The 10,670-nt window shown below is 37.0% G+C and overlaps 8 non-coding genes across 8 annotated transcripts; all 8 read right to left on the bottom strand.

The window, feature by feature from the left end:
• Positions 1 to 1,227: 1,227 nt before the first annotated feature.
• TRNAP-AGG lies at positions 1,228 to 1,299 on the bottom strand. Its single transcript has one exon. It is a non-coding gene; the product is annotated as a tRNA-Pro (tRNA).
• A 772-nt stretch (positions 1,300 to 2,071) lies between these two features.
• On the bottom strand, positions 2,072 to 2,143 carry TRNAP-UGG. The gene has a single exon. It is a non-coding gene; the product is annotated as a tRNA-Pro (tRNA).
• Positions 2,144 to 2,987: 844 nt separating this feature from the next.
• Positions 2,988 to 3,059, bottom strand: TRNAP-AGG. The gene has a single exon. It is a non-coding gene; the product is annotated as a tRNA-Pro (tRNA).
• An 807-nt stretch (positions 3,060 to 3,866) lies between these two features.
• TRNAP-UGG lies at positions 3,867 to 3,938 on the bottom strand. The gene has a single exon. It is a non-coding gene; the product is annotated as a tRNA-Pro (tRNA).
• Positions 3,939 to 4,147: 209 nt separating this feature from the next.
• TRNAP-AGG lies at positions 4,148 to 4,219 on the bottom strand. The gene has a single exon. It is a non-coding gene; the product is annotated as a tRNA-Pro (tRNA).
• A 1,773-nt stretch (positions 4,220 to 5,992) lies between these two features.
• TRNAP-UGG lies at positions 5,993 to 6,064 on the bottom strand. The gene has a single exon. It is a non-coding gene; the product is annotated as a tRNA-Pro (tRNA).
• Positions 6,065 to 6,277: 213 nt separating this feature from the next.
• Positions 6,278 to 6,349, bottom strand: TRNAP-AGG. Its single transcript has one exon. It is a non-coding gene; the product is annotated as a tRNA-Pro (tRNA).
• Positions 6,350 to 8,248: 1,899 nt separating this feature from the next.
• TRNAP-UGG lies at positions 8,249 to 8,319 on the bottom strand. The gene has a single exon. It is a non-coding gene; the product is annotated as a tRNA-Pro (tRNA).
• Between the last annotated feature and the right edge of the window lie 2,351 nt (positions 8,320 to 10,670).

Genomic DNA, 10,670 nt, shown 5'->3' with positions numbered 1-10,670 from the left:
ATCCTGATCAATGAATTTCCGTCAAATTATTGACGTGTGCATGTGTCTCTTCCGCTTAGGAGCCTTTTCATTATGAAGAACAGTGCTTTCGTAAACAGACAGTCAGGTGGCAATTTAATTGCTTAGTAATACCGTGTGAGTCAAAAAAAAGTTTACACTTAGAAAATTGCTAATTATTTGAAAAATCATCTTTGAACAGTAAATTATTATACATCTTATGAAAGAGTGTTTTATCCCAAATCATTTGGTATCATTTTTGTGTGGTATGTGTTCACGTTTTTGTGCTAAAAGTGATTTTCCCTGCATTTCAGTGCCTCGTTTTGTAGATTATCATTTCTATTTAATACGATGCACGTTAAAAGAATATTTATTTATTTATTTATTTCTGATATTTAGACAGAGTGACTCATTATCACCAATAATGGTGGTCTTCAACGAAGCCATGTTAAACATAATCGCAATAAACAATAAGTAAGAACATGTATAAACATACAAAGTATTTGGTATCCTCGTAATAAAAAAAGTTTTGTTTTGTTTTGTTTTGCTTTGCTTTTCGTTCAAGAAAACGTTGTTGCATATTTTAATTTAACATTATAGCATAGACAGTAGTTTTTAAATCCGATAAAAAGTAACTATTAGCATATTTCGGTAAGTATTAGACCTTGAAAAAAGGCAACATACTACTTTAAGAGTTCAATTGTTATATACATATTTACAACAACAAAATATATTGCAGGATAGTCCATGTAAACAGCGGACGCTAGAAGTGGGCGGGGTTTATCAAGACATGATCCAGGTCACTGGAGGTGTGATGCCACGTTGAACCATTTCCGTCGGAAGTTGTTCATCCCCACTTCTCTCTCTCTCTCTCTCTCTCTCTCTCTCTCTCTCGAGTCCATGTCTATCACTTTGTCAGTATCTCTCTCCTGCTTCTTACTCTTTTTCTCTCTACCCCCCCCCCCCCGCTCCTCCCCAACTTCTCTATCTCTCTACCCACTCCTATTATAGTCCTAATCAAATTCAAAGATAGATTTGAATTGGGATATTATTATTGATAATGGATAATCCGGCTTAATTCATATTCGAATTTTCCCTGCATTGTCGGTGTCTCATGCGAACAATCATTTTCACGTTTTTTCGTTTTTTTTTTTCTTTGCCCCAGATGATTATTGCAAGTAGGATTAAATACCAAAAATAATGCAGGATGGGAAGGAAAAAAGCTACGTGGGGCTTGTCCGGGAGTCGAACCCGGGACCTCTCGCACCCTAAGCGAGAATCATGCCACTAGACCAACAAACCTTAGATGCCTGGTTCCCTGAAAAATATATCCCAGTTTGATTCGCTTCTGGTACGAATTTGCAAAGTAGACAACTTTCACAAATCTCCCTGGCAACGTTCGACGCTTTGGTAGGCGGTGCTCGGGGTACTCTGATCCGTGGCCACGTCAACAAGATCCAATGCACTTGAAGTCTGTTTCCATTGCTATACTCTACAACCCTACAATCAGCCATGATAACATCATTATAAACCGATTCATAGAATAGTTATTTTGTTAATCCATTATCTTTAGAAATATATATAAATGATGTTGGTATTCACAATATTATATTGATTTGCCTAGATATCATTGTAAACAATAATCGTCAGGATAAACTAGATTAAACGCATCGAAATTGTGTGCACTTGATGCTTCCGCTAAAGTTATCGTAATTACTTTGAATAACACACTCTCCCACAGCGATTGAGTCACTCAAATTGAATTGAAAGAAAAAGGTTGGTCAAGTAAAATGTCACTTGGTAGAAAGGTGGCACTATAAACATGATGATAATCAACGGCAATAATACAATACTCGAACACTGAAAAGATGATATTACCCATAGAAATTCAGAAAAGCAGTATATACCACGACTGTTATGGTTCGAAGGAATACAAATCAATTTTAATACCAGTATAATGAGCTATAGGATAATTGAATAACGGCTGTTCTAATAGACAGTGATAAAAAGTAACTGTGAATGTGAGTTTAACTGATTTATTATAACACATTTAAAGTGCAAAAAAGATTCCACGGGGCTTGTCCGGGAATCGAACCCGGGGCCTCTCGCACCCAAAGCGAGAATCATGCCACTAGACCAACAAGCCTCAACTGCAGACATTGGGAGAATTGTCATTTTTATTCGGTTCTGGTACGAATTTGGAAGTATCTCCCTGGCAACGTACAATGCGGTGCTCCTGATTATGACCACGTCAAGAACGTGGGGCAAGATCTTATGAATTTAAAGCGTTACTCTTGTGCTCCTAGATACCTAACTCGAGTCTCTATATAATCAGCATTGATATATCACAATTTCTGAAATATTATTGTTTCGTAAATTATTGATTACCTTTACATTTATAAACCATGCTGATTTTTTTTCTCATGCACACACTGGAACAATCGTCAAGATAAGGTTTATGAGAATGAAAATTGACATGAATATTCTTTGTACTTGGTAATTCTGCTATTAATAGTTATGATCATGACTATCATAATTATGCACAGCTGTATAAACACATCCTCTCAAAAGTGAATTAGACAGCAATGGTTGGTCAAGTCAAATTCCCCGACCCCCCCCCCCTCCCCCCCTCTCTCTCTCTCTCTCTCTTTCTCTATCTTTCATCTAAAGCTCCTGAATCTCATTCCTTTCTTTCTCTCTCCTCTCTCTCTGTGAATCTCTTCCTCTCCCACCCTCCCCTTCCCCTCTATTATTTTGACTCCCGGTCAGGACCCCATTATTGCAGTCGTTCGAAGTGCCAAGTCAAGCTGATCATGGCGCCTCAGTGCACCGGTTTCACAAAATAATGTCAAATCCTCATACATAAAGCACTATATACATGTACTATGATATATTTGCGGACAGCAGGATATACAAACTACTAGGGTATGTTTAATCATCATGACAAATCCAAAGACAGAACAGATAAAAAAAGAAAAAGAAATCGCGTGGGGCTCGTCCGGGAGTCGAACCCGGGACCTCTCGCACCCTAAGCGAGAATCATGCCACTAGACCAACGAACCTCATCTGTTCGACTTGTAATAACATGATACTTTGATTTGATTCTGGTACGAATTTGCAAAGTCGATAAGTTTCACAAAATCTCCCTGGCAACGTTCGACGCTTTGGTAGGCGGTGCTCGGGGGTACTCTGATCCGTGGCCACGTCATCAAGATCCAATGCACTTGAAGTCGGTTTCCATTGCTATACTCCAAGCTATCAAAAATAGAACCCTACAATCAGCCATGATCACATCATTATAAACCGATTCATAGAATAGTTATTTTGTTAATTCATTATGTTTAGAAATAAATTTAACATTTATATTCATAATATTATATATTTAGACTTAGATATCATTATAAGAATATTCGTCAGGTTACACTAGGTTTATGTAGACGAATCGACCTTTGTGCACTGGATACTTCCGCTAAAGTTATCATGATTACTTTGCATATTCTGTATAGACACACTCTCCCACAGCGATTAAAATAATCACTCGAAATTGAAGGGTAAGAAAAGGGTTGGTCGATTAGAAGAAAATATGTCACTTAGGAGAAATATAAACATGATGATAATCAATGACAATGATACAATACTCGAACAAAAGATGATATTACCCAAAGTTCATGGGTATCATAGAAATTAAGAGGTAAACTTGCAGTAAACCACGACTGTTAAATGGTTTGAAGGAATACAAATCAATTTAATACCAGTAGCTAAGGATCATTCAATAACAGCTGTTCTAATGTAAATTGATACAAAGAAACTGTCAATGTGAACTTAACTGAATTATTGTAACACATTTAAAGTGCAAAAAAGATTCCACGGGGCTTGTCCGGGAATCGAACTCGGGGCCTCTCGCACCCAAAGCGAGAATCATGCCACTAGACCAACAAGCCTCATCTGCAAGTAATGGGAGAATTGTCATTTTTAGTGCCAAGTCAAGCTGGTCATGGTGCCTTTGCACCGGTTTCACGAAATAATGTCAGATCCTCATACATAAAGCACATTATACATAATTGCGGACAGTAGGATATACAAGCTAAGTGTGCGTTTAATTATCATGACAACTCTAAAGTGCAGATAAAAAAGAAAAAGAAATCACGTGGGGCTCGTCCGGGAGTCGAACCCGGGACCTCTCGCACCCTAAGCGAGAATCATGCCACTAGACCAACGAACCTTAGATGTTCAACATTATCATCAATATATGATACTTTGATTTGATTCTGGTACTAATTTGCAAAGTCGATAAGTTTCACAAAATCTCCCTGGCAACGTACGACGCTTTGGTAGGCGGTGCTCGGGGATACTCTGATCCGTGGCCACGTCAACAAGATCCAATGCACTTGAAGTCTGTTTCCATTGCTGCTCTAAACTACTTATGCATCCCTTCATTCGGCAGTGATTACGTAATTATAATATTCATAAAATATTTATTTTGATAGTCAATTATCTTTAGATTTAGAAAGCATGCTGATACTTTTTTCATTTATGCAAAATAATAGTCAAGACATGGGTTTATGTGAACGAATCGACATGAATTTTATGCAATATTGAAGCTTCTGCTATATAGTTATGATTATAACTATTATGCACAGCTGTATAAACACGTTCTCACAGCAGAGCGATTAAATCACTCAAAATTGAAATAGAGAACAAGGGTTAGTCAAGTCACGCACACCCACCCCTTCTCTTTCCTATTTTTCCTATGTCTCTCTCAAACTGCACACACACACACACATACTCTCCCTCTCTTTCTGTCTCTGAATCTTTCTTTGTCTGTTTTTACCTATCCCGCTCTTCCCCTCTCCGACTCCAGACCAGGACCAATAATTATTGCATAGTTCCACGGCAAACCATAGACACCTCTACAAACTATCAACTGCGCCTTGCCCCGCTTTCACAATACAAAATCCTCATATTTTACAAAGCACTTTAGTATAATTAATACAGGGCAGTATACAAATTAAAACCCTATAATGTATTTAGTATACATAAATTATTTCCCAGAACAAGGATGAAAGGTGAATTTTGACAATAATATTATTAACAAAATCAATTTTAAACCAGTAGGGACCAATGACTAAAAGCTGCTGTATTAAAGGCCCACTGCACTACTGGTAGCTACTTGCGCCCTCTATATAACAAACAATGCCTAATCGGTGACCATTGGTCCCCCATGATCCTCTTTTTCTTATGTTAACTGAGAGCTGAGTTGATGAGATAACCACCTGTCCAGTGACCTTGCAGAGCGGTCTAATCCCTCCTGTAAACTACGGCGGATAAGCTTTAAAAAGGATATAAAATTACATTGATATCGTTAACAAAATTGGACTTGGTAACATTGTTCAGATGAGAGAAAACGGTGCTGGGGCAGTGACTTCAATGCTAGATGTACAAGATAATCTGAAAGTTTGAGTGAAAACAAACCAATGTTAATGATACAAATTGGGGAAAATGATCTCATCAATATTTTATTCCTTAATTTTCTCATCTATATTATTAAAATCACATTTTAGGTGAATGAAAATCGCCACAAAGCAATAAGTTTGCTCGATGTACCATTCCAGACATTAATTTTAAAGTGATGAAAGATTTAAAAAAGCCTGTTTTATGTCTTATTTTCATGAAAAAACGGTTGGGAAAATTCAAAATGGTTGGGAGAATTTACTGTTAGAGGCTGTCGCACAGTGATGCCTTCAAAGAAAACCATAAATGTATTTGGGGTTTGATAATGTTTTCAGGATATTTTGCATGTTAGAGGTTAGTACAGTATAAGGAAAATAATAAGTAACATTTCATACAAAAATTATGCAGCTTTTTCATCAACCTTCAACGATGTTACCAAGTCACTTTAAAGCTTTGAGAAAGCGAAATCGATACAAAGTGGCTGTCGATGTGAGTTGAAATGAATTATTATAACAAGGCATCTAATGCAAAAAAAGTTTCCACGGGGCTTGTCCGGGAATCGAACCCGGGGCCTCTCGCACCCAAAGCGAGAATCATGCCACTAGACCAACAAGCCTTACTTGATCCCTGACGGTGACATTGTGCACCTAATTCTATCATTATTATATAGGTTTCTATTTGGTTACAATAACAAAGTTACACAATAGTCTATGGCATAATAGTAAATAAATTTTTTTTAAATCAATCTCAATTAGGATTTAATATCAAAGTATACGTAAATAGAGTGCAGAACGCGAGAAAAAGAAGGGGGAAAAAAAAAAATTACGTGGGGCTCGTCCGGGAGTCGAACCCGGGACCTCTCGCACCCTAAGCGAGAATCATGCCACTAGACCAACGAACCTTAGTTGATCGATCTGAAGAAATATAACGTAAGATACATTAGATACGATTCCGGTACAAAGTACGTACGCCGCATGGTAGACGCGCGCGGACGCTCTGATCTAGTCTACAAGCACAGACCCTGGTTAGTCGTAAAAGAGAGTCTGCACTATAAGACTACCATAGGCCATGTACTAAAGCTGCTCACACAACCAGTAAATATTCTAAAAAAGAATGAAACGCCGATAATACCAAACAACAACAACAACAACAGTAGGTAGCTGGGCTAGGCTTCTCGCAAGGCACAATGATTTTTTGATAAAATGTCAAATTAGGGTCTGTGCTTGCAGACTAGCTCTAATCCGTGGCCACGTAAACAAGATCCAATGGACTTGAAGTCTAAGCTGCTTTAAATGGATTCCTATATTAGGGAGTGATCACGTGATTACAATACAATTCATAAACACTATTATCTTAAATTTATAAAGCATGTTAATATTTGTTAATGTAGGTCTATACAAAATATTCGTCAAGACATAGGTTTATGTGAGCGAATCGCATGAATTGTATATGCACTTGAACTTAATTCTGCTATAATAATACTTATAGATATAATATGCTCAAGACTATAACACGTTCTTACAGAGCGATTAAATCACTCAAAATTGAAATAAAAACCGGTTAGTCAAGTCGAACACCCACCCTCTATCTTGCCTTTGTCTCTCAAACTGACTGACACCCTCTCTCTCCAAACCTCTCCGTGTCTATCTTCCCATCTCTGACTATATAATAGATATAATACATATCAATTCCTTCGCGCTCCTTTTGGGAGATCAACCGACCCGCGCGCATTTTATATTACATGACATATGGTAAAATTCTCGACATCTTTTTACACTTTTCTTTACCATTAAAAATCGAAATTGAGAATAATATCCTCAATCGAGATATGAGAAGAAGGAAACATTTCCTTTACATTCCATGTAAAACCATGCCCTTACTTGAAAAAAAACCTCCGTCACTTTGACGTTGAACTTTACAATCCATTTAAAAAAAATTACTCTCTCATACACAATGTCAATGGATCGGTCGTACTGTGCTCGATTGCCTTTCAATAAACCAATCTTTAACTTTGCAGCAACGCGTTTTGCGTCAAATTTGTAAATCCTCAATCACAGACAATGACATATGATACGTAAGCTTTTCATACATATAAATTTCATTTTGATTGATTCATTTTTAGCTCCGTCATTTTTCATGTTAAATCATGCTTCATGTCCCATTTTAGAAGCCCGACCCAGGGTTTTGTGCCAGCTAGCCGTATGCATGTACGTAATGCTATGCATACACATAACTGAACATGCATAAGTACAGTACATGTACACACGCAGCGCAGCGCGTACGAGCGCACTGCACTACATTTGATTGGGTCAGTACCATTATGAAAATAGGGTAACAATGAGTGGGATGGGTTTAGTGCCGTCACAATAAACTTGCGCATTACACGCGTACGTATAATTAGAGCAATTTATGCACCCCCAAGAAATAATGAATACAGCCCGACCTCTCTACACAGTACAGAACTGCACAGATACCGCACAGTCCGGTCAAGGCGGTACGCGTAGCGTTAAACTGCCAAATTTACAGAAATTGTGAGGAGCGCTTTTGCTATGAAAGGAATTGATATGTTGCAGTGTGCCACGGCAAACCATGGACCCTTCTGCAAACCTATCACTGTGCCCCCCCCCCCCCCCCACTCAAGTGTTATTTAGGGTATGCGTATGCATGTTCCCTACTTTTGAAAACACCCTTGATAACATAAAAATAAAAATTGAAAGAGCCTCGAGAAATCGATACAACGTAACTATGTCAATGTAAGTGAAATTTAAATGAATTATTATGGCACAAAAATGCTACCGCGGGGCTTGTCCGGGAATCGAACCCGGGCCTCTCGCACCCAAAGCGAGAATCATGCCACTAGACCAACAAGCCTCTCTTGGTGCAATCGGTGACATTATGAACCTGATTCCGTATCAGCTGACAACTGCAGCACAGTTTTGTTCCTGGTGGAAAGCCTGGATTTCCTCTTATCTTTTGTAGAATGACTAACAAAACTGAAAATACGTATTGTCAGCTCTGTGTATAAACACTACTTGTTGATGGAAGTAGCAATCCTCTCCTGTAATTATCTTGCTCGGAATTAATAAAGTGACAATACACCCTATTATATTTAGTTTTTGTTTTAATAGAACCAGACAAAATTAATGGGAGAAACAGATCAGTGAAAGTTTTTAGCAAAATCCCCCCCCCCCCCCCAAAAGTAGAATGTTATGAACTTTTATAATTGTATTTTATGTTGCGAGGTCCTCTCCATTTGGCTCTGTACATACATTTCATCAATTATAATTTTCTGAGTTATTGATGCCAGAATAGATTTTTTTCTTCTTCATACAGGTTGTATAGAAACATGTTGGGTAGCCATTTAAACATGGATATATAGAGAGTGACAAATATCACGAAATGTATTGCCAAAAATATTAATGAATGTATTGCTGTATATAATGTATATAAACTTTCTATTGCCTGGTTTGTGAGCGCGCAAATTTTGACATGTATTAGAGTAAAACAAAATATGCTAATAACTACATTTTCGGGGGGGGGGGGGGGGGCTTTCGCCCAGTTCCATCCTCGCTCCTTTATTTAGATCAAATCTCAAAAGAATTAGAACTATCATATCAATAAAGTTCAACCGGGGGGGGGGGGGGGGTACGGGAACGATTGGCAATCTGCGATAATTTCTTTTTCCTTCCCTTTTATTTGTTTATCATCACATTTTAGTTTTTCCTTTTTGAGTAGGGAGTGGGGGGGGGGCACTGCTTTTGATACTACATGTACTTGGATCAGTTTCCTTCATTTTCTGTTGCATTTGAAATCTTATACCATGCACATCCATTGTAAACGTGTAGATGCCTTTCCCAAAATTGACTCTGTCTCTCACGAATAAAATACATTCTTATCAATTTGAAAGCATTTTATTCGAATGGGGCCTTTTAGAAAGTGTTTTCTTTACTTTATTCATGTTATTCTTTTCTTTTTCGACTTTCTTCTTTCTTCAGACGAGCCCCCAACTTCTCTGACAACACGATTCTCCTTTGAGTCTCCATTATACATATGCTAAAATGTTTTAAAACATAATATACTCAAACTTTGAAGAGTATTTAATTGCAAAAATAATGTTTTCTGTCAGTGTAGGTGCTCAGCTTGATAATAATATGCTTTAATGTACCCAGAGAAGAGCTCGTGTGTCGACATTGCTCTTTGAAACAAAATAATTGATGATAAATAATTCATTTCTACTTAAACGCCCTGTATTTTGAAAACCAGCACAAACAGGCATTACAAAAGTATTATTGAAAGTTTCCAAGTGTGTATAAACTTGGATTTGTTATAATTATACTTTACCAGTCCAGCAGGGCAGCGATTTTTAGGTTTGCAACGTTGTTCTTTAATTAGCAACTTAAACACAAAATATCTATTTGATTAATTTGGTACCAATGCCAAGATCTGATTCAACTATTATGTTAGAAATAACTAAATATAAACATACATGTACTATACAAAATCCAATGGACTTTACTTCCAGTCTTCTGCAATGGGATAGGGTTTCTCAGTACCCATCAAGTATTTCTGACACTGAGTTCTATCAATGAGTTGATTACATCTGCTCTTTTCAGATTTTTTTTTCTTAAATAATAAACTTTTGGCTGATGGATTTAACGGTCACAAATGAGTTGTTAATATGAATGAACATAATGATTTTGCTTACATGCACATTATAAATATAAAGAGTTTGGTTGCGGGAGCCGATAGATCAAATAATTGTAATATTGAGATATATAGCAATTAAATTAGCAGTTACTTAAAGAATAATATTAATAAGACATATGAATTCTTTCTTTTTTAGAAATAATTATTTTATGGACGTTATGGGCGGGGTGTCTTTTGAGTCATTAATTTTTTGTGTGCATTATACGATGCCTTACCTTAAAATGTTTAAAGGATATGGCATTTATCATTTTTCATAAATGCACTATATCCATACATAAATATAAGCACTGTTGATGTTGATTATTGACCTTATATCTCAAAGTTTGGCTGCCAGTGACCAAGCTGATAACTGTGCTTGTTATCATTAATTTTTCATTTTTTTAAAGTTACTATTATTCTACTATTTCGAGATTACTGTTGTCGGCAAATTCTTAAAATTGCGATCTTGTCACCATCGTTATTTGTGTTGTTTACTCACAATACCCCCACGTGGGCGATTAAGTCAATAAAACATA

The sequence above is a fragment of the Strongylocentrotus purpuratus genome, unplaced genomic scaffold (genome assembly GCF_000002235.5).
Source record: "Strongylocentrotus purpuratus isolate Spur 01 unplaced genomic scaffold, Spur_5.0 spur5_scaffold_6, whole genome shotgun sequence".
Taxonomy (NCBI): domain Eukaryota; kingdom Metazoa; phylum Echinodermata; class Echinoidea; order Camarodonta; family Strongylocentrotidae; genus Strongylocentrotus; species Strongylocentrotus purpuratus.
This window is presented reverse-complemented; position numbering and strand designations above follow the sequence as displayed.